General features: G+C 38.4%; 1 pseudogene; it reads left to right on the top strand.

Annotated features, from left to right (window-relative positions):
• Positions 1–3,428: 3,428 nt before the first annotated feature.
• LOC103213391 lies at positions 3,429–4,376 on the top strand (annotated as a pseudogene).
• The last annotated feature ends 1,797 nt before the right edge of the window (positions 4,377–6,173 follow it).

The raw sequence follows: 6,173 nt of genomic DNA, 5'->3' as shown, positions 1-6,173 counted from the left end.
GGAGAAAGTTTGATGTTGTCAAGCATATAATTTTCCTTAGGTCTGAAATCAACATCTATGGAATCAGCTTTGAAGAAATCAAATGGCAATGTATTGTATTGGTAAAACTGCTGCAAAAGACCTCTTTAAAGTGTTAGAGAGCAAAGACATCACTGTGGAGAATAAGATGTGTTGACCCAAGCCATTATCTTTTTAATATCTTTATATACATATGAAACCTAGACAATGAATAAAGAAGACCTTTGAAGAATTAAATGCATCCATTATGAAGAATCTATGCATTTAAATTATGGGTGTTGGAAAAGAATATGGAATATACCATGGACTGCCTGAAAAACAAACAAATCTGTCTTGGAAGTAGTACAGCTGAAAGACTCCTTAGAAACGAAGACAGCAAGACTTCATTTCTTATACTTTTGTCATATTATTAGGAGAGCTCTGGTGATGTAGTTGTTAAAGCATTTGACTGTTCACCATAAGATTGGTGGTTTGAATCTACCAGCTGCTCCATGGGGAAAAGATGGGGAATCTGCTTCCATAAAGATTTACAGAATTGGAAACCCTGTGGGAGAGTTCTACACATAGCTATAGGATAGCTATGAGTTGTAATCAACTTGAAGGCAGTAGGTATGGTCGCTGGAGAAGGATATTGTGCTTGGAAAGCAGAAGGTCAGCCAAAAAGAGGCAGACCCTGAACAGTATGGATTGACACAGTTGGTACCACAACGGCTCAAACATGGCAACAATTGTGAGGATGGCACAGGACCGGGCAGTGCTTCATTCTATTGAACATAGGATCACTGAGTAGAAATGGATCTGAGATCACCTAACAACAACAATAGTAATCCTTTTGATTTTCAAACCTTGATTTTTAACCATTCACAAATTAACAGAGAAGCAATATGACCAAGGCAATATATCATCAAACGGATGTAGAAGGTATTATGTTTATTTTTGTCTTTATAGTCACAAGCAATTACCTGTTGATTATTATTCAATAGATACTGATTTATTTAGCTTATGAGATCTCTTTTTTTTATCTTCAGCCATTTCTAGCAATTCAAATTCATAACTATTAGCAATATCTTCCATATGCTTACTATCTCCTCTACCAAAGATACCATATACTACTTATAAACATCAAATAAACTATTTTTCACAATGTTTTTAGTTTCAGCTGCATTTTAAGACTATTCTGACTACAAATAAACAAACCAACAAAACCCACAACTGTTGCCTCTGAGTTAATTCTGACATATACAGGCTACTTATCACTGTTACAGAATCACAAGTAAAGTTGATCATTATATTTTTTTTTTCATTCATACAGAACTTTTCTTTCCAGATGTATGAATGTAACCAGATCAAAGGAAACCTCTTTGTGAGAGTGATTACAATGAGTGTCAAGACTGGGCAGATAAGAGAAAATTGTGCAAATATAGAGAGTGATTAAAGAAACAGACTAAATGAGGATAAAGAAGATTTTCTTACATTTGAGATTTTGATCCCCAGAAAGAGAATTAGTTAAAATTCTGAAAAGATTGAAGTTTTAGGGAGATATTCAAAGCTGGGTATTATATTGAAAGGAAACTCTGTATTCAAACCACAGACAATCCTGGTATAGTTTAGTATATAACAGTCACAATGCTAACCAGAAGGTTAATGGTTCAAACCCACCAACCACTCCTCAGAAGGAAGATGGGGCAATCTACTTCTGTACTGATACCACCTCAGAAACCCAAGGAGGGGTCACTATGAGTCAGATCCAACTCGACAGAAATGAGTTTTTTTTTGGTTTGAGTCACAATGGACAGGAATAGTAGCGAAAAGTTATTCAAAAGAATAGTATGATCCACAATGTGTGAAGTGGAAAGATATGCAGACTTAACCCGAGTTGAAGAGTCCAGTGCTCTACTGACCTTTGACCTCTTGGGAAACAAAACAAAATGTAGTTATGCTAATCTATGCGCAGGGTATGTCTAAACTAGCCAGATTCTACTTTGAACTATACTCTGGCATGTTTTTAGGCCCCTTCTTCTTGAAATCTGTTCCTTTGTGTTCTCCTTCTCTTCATATGTATTTTTTTTTATTTTAAATCTCCTTTCTAAGCACACCAGCTGCTCTGCCAGAGGAAAATGAGGCAATCTACTTCTGTAAAGATTTACAGCCTTGGAAACCCAATGGAGGTCACTAAGAGTTGGAATCAACTTGATGGTAGTGATTTTCATTTGGTTTTGGAAGACCCTTGTGAAGCATCCTGTGTAGCCTATCCTCTTGTTCCACTCAACATGCTGTTGTTGTGTGCCTTCGAGTCAGACCCAACTCATAGCGACCCCTCCTTGGGTTTCCGAGGCAGTATCACTACAGAAGCAGATTGCCCCATATTCCTTCTGAGGAGTGGCTGGTGGGTTTGAACTGCCAGCCTTCTGGTTAGCAGTCAAGTGCCTTAGCCACTAGGCTACCAGAGCTCCTCCTTGTTCCACTCAACATAGTCACCCTAAATATAAATGGGCCTTAATTTGTTTAGTGAACCAATAACCCCTGGCTGCCTCTGAAAGCATATCACCCTCTTCATATCTTCTTTAAGGGCGATCAATACTTAGTGCACTGCCAAACAGAGATTTGATCATTTACATGAGAGAAAGAATGAATATAAGAAAGTTAAACTCTCCCCTACGAAATCTTATTCAATCACCAGTTCCAAAGACTCAGGGATAAATGGAGCTCTTGTGGCACAGTTAAAGCATTTGGCTGCTAACCGAAAGGTCAGTGGTTCCAAGCCAGCAGCCATTCCACAGTAGAAAGTTGAGGCAGTCTGCTTCTGCAAAGATTTACAACCTAGAAATACACGGGAGTCATGAAGAGTTGGAATTGAGTCAATGGCAGTGGGTTTGGTTTCTATTTTTTCTGCAGATATAAATAACTTGCTCCCTGGGACAAAGAGCAATGTGTCTGGGAGTGAAAGCTCTCATAGGAGTATGCACTAATGCACAGAAGGCTACAGAAACAGAATCTCTTCTGGGACCTCAAGGACCCAGGGTCATTTCCAAATGTAATGAAATTGTGCTGGCATTTAGATGTAGATAAAGAAGAAAACGCTTTTCAGTTGACCCAACCTAGAATTCAAGGAGGATGCAAAAGACTGGATGTCTTTACCATTTCCTTAAGATTTACATAAGAAATCCTGAGACTATCTTCTGTTTTCCACCTTCATAAATCACTCTAGTGAAGGTTTGCAAAAGCATTTGCTTCTACTATTGTGACATGTAATGGGTACATGTCAGCATCACCTGCCCAAATTACCATTCAAAGAACTGAGATCAATATAGCTGAATGATAGTGGGATTTATGGTCTTTTTTACTTCCCATTCATGTGCTCCTTCTGCAGGATTCAGAATCACTGGTGAGAAGTGATTTCACCAACCTCCATGGCATCCTTCAACATGTCATCTCTGGATCCCAGCACAGTGACCCTGATTGGCATCCCTGGACTAGAACATGTGCAGTTTTGGATTGGGTTTCCCTTCTTTGCAGTGTGCCTGGTTGCTCTTCTGGGAAACATCATTTTACTGATTATCATCCCTGCAGAATACAACCTGCATCAGCCCATGTACATCTTCCTGGCAGTGCTAGCTGCCACTGATGTAGGGCTATGCTTAGCCATTGCTCCCAAGATGTTGGCCATTTTTTGGTTTGGTTCTCACTTCATGGCCTTTGATGCCTGCTTAGCCCAGCTCTTCTTCATCCACACCTTGCAGTGCATGGAATCTGGCATCTTGTTGGCCATGGCCTTTGACCGCTATGTTGCTATCTGTGATCCATTGAGGCACACATGTATCCTTAGACCTTCTGTCCTGATTTGGATGGTGTTGTTAGTGGTCATCCGGGCCACAGTGCTGGTTGGCCTGTTACCCACTCTAATAAAAAGACTGCATCTTTTCCATTTCACTGTTATTGCTCATTCTTACTGTGAGCACATGGCTGTGGTCAAGCTGGCTTCAGAAGACATTCAAGTCAATAAAACGTGTGGTCTCTTTGTTGGTTTTACAATTCTTGGATTTGATTTGATTTTTATTATCATATCCCATGTCCTGATTTTCCAAGCTGTTTTTCTTCTACACCAAAAGGAGGCATGACTCAAAGCTTTTAGTACATTCATACCTCATTTTTTTGTCTTTCTTGAGTTTTATGTTCTTGCCTTCTTCTCATTCTTCAACCACCGTTTTGGACATGTTGTCCCTTCTACCCACATTCTTCTGTCAACCATCTACCTGCTTCTGCCACCTGCACTCAACCCTATTATTTATGGTGTAAAAAATAAAGTAATCTGCAATAGGGTGGCACAGATTTTTCTTCTGAATCGTAAGTCACAGTAATCTATTGAATGCTACGATTATGGAGAGGATGTATTTACTTCCTTAAGAATGAGATTGGCTTAGACCCTGTGCTTATTACAGGGGATTTCCCACCACTATGCTTAATCCAAAAAGCATTTATTTCATAACTATATCTTGGTTAATACATAATCAATTCATTTAATATTGATATTATTGTTCTATGTACCCATTTCTTTTTTCCTTATTTTTATTTTTATCATTTCCTTCCTTCTAGTTCTCAATATTTTGCAATTATTTTTTAAACTTCTTAATAAGATATTAATGTCTGATTTCAAGCAATTCTCCATTAGAAATATGTACATTTTAATTATGAATTTCTCTTTAAACATCACTTTTTTTTGTAAAAGTATCTTACTCCTATTTAATTCACAATATGATTAATTTCCATTATGATTTTTTTCTTTAACTCATGGGATTTTGAGATGTTTTGGTTACATCCAAATTGTTGAAGATTTTTATATAAGCTTTTATAATTGAATTCTAGTTTAATTATATTGTTGTAGGAGAACATAGTCTTTGAAATATGTTAAGAATTATGATATAGTCCATGTAAAATGATACAATCACTCTGGAAAGCAGTATGGTGATTCCTTAAAAAGCAGCTGGAATTAAAAATACTATTTGACCCAGCAATCCCTTTACTAGGTATATATCCTAAATAAGTGAAAGATTGGGCAATCTACTTCTGTAGTGATACCACCTTGGGTCCGACTCAATGGCAAATAACAACAACAACAACATCCTAAAGAAGTGAAAGTCAGGATGAGAACAAATATGTGCATACCCATGTTCATCACAGCACTATCTACAATAGCAGAAAAATGGAGACAACCTAGGTGCCTATTCTGATTACCTAGTGCCACTCTGACAGAAATATACCACAAATTGGATGGCCTTAACAAACAGGAGTTTATTCTTACAATTTGGAGGATTTAAGTTCAAGTTCAAAGTGCCAGGCTCTAGGGGCTGGGTGAAAGCAGCTCAACCTTGGGGTCCAGCTATACTTCCTGCTTCCAGCCCACTGGAGCTAGAGGTATTTCTTCACTTAGCTGTTGGCTGCTGAGGCTAAAAAGCTCCAAGTTTGACAAGTAAAAAGGCACAATCGTGATGTTTCCAAACCACACGGCAGGCCATTAACTTAAGTCCATTGTAAGTCCCAAGGTTGGCAGAGCATAGCAGGCTGCTGAGCAATGACGCGGCTACATGCAGGGTCCAAGTGTGCCATAGGCTAGAGACCATTCCCAAGGATTCTCCTTGTATACAGTAAGTTGACCACACCCCAAAGGTAGCTATACAGCTGCTTGTGGTAGATACCACCATGGAGTTGATTGCCAGTCTCATCATGGGGAATAACTACCACCAGCTGCCCAGCTGCTCAACCAAACCCAGCCAAGTTGACACACAAACATAACTACCACAGTGCCCATCAATGGAAGAAAGGATAACCAAACTATGGTTCATACACACAATGGAGCACTATGCAACACCAAAGAATAATGTAGAATCTGCAAAGCACCACATAACATGGATGAAGTTGGAGGGTATTATGCTGAGTGAAATAAGTCAATCACAGAAAGGCAAATATAGTATTAGTTCATTATTGTAAAAAAGTCAATAAGAGGTTAATACATGGAAGGGAGCTTTCTTTGTTGGTTACCAGGGGTGAGAGGAGGGGAGGGAACACTGCAAAAAAAAAAAAAAAAAAAGTTAACCCATGTCACTTTAGTTTTGTGTATTTCACTGTACATAAATTAGATATGAATAAAATGTATTTTT

Source organism: Orycteropus afer, unplaced genomic scaffold, assembly GCF_000298275.1.
Source record: "Orycteropus afer afer isolate SDZICR_OR568_19922 unplaced genomic scaffold, OryAfe1.0 scaffold01952, whole genome shotgun sequence".
NCBI classification, from domain to species: Eukaryota; Metazoa; Chordata; class Mammalia; order Tubulidentata; family Orycteropodidae; genus Orycteropus; species Orycteropus afer.
This window is presented reverse-complemented; position numbering and strand designations above follow the sequence as displayed.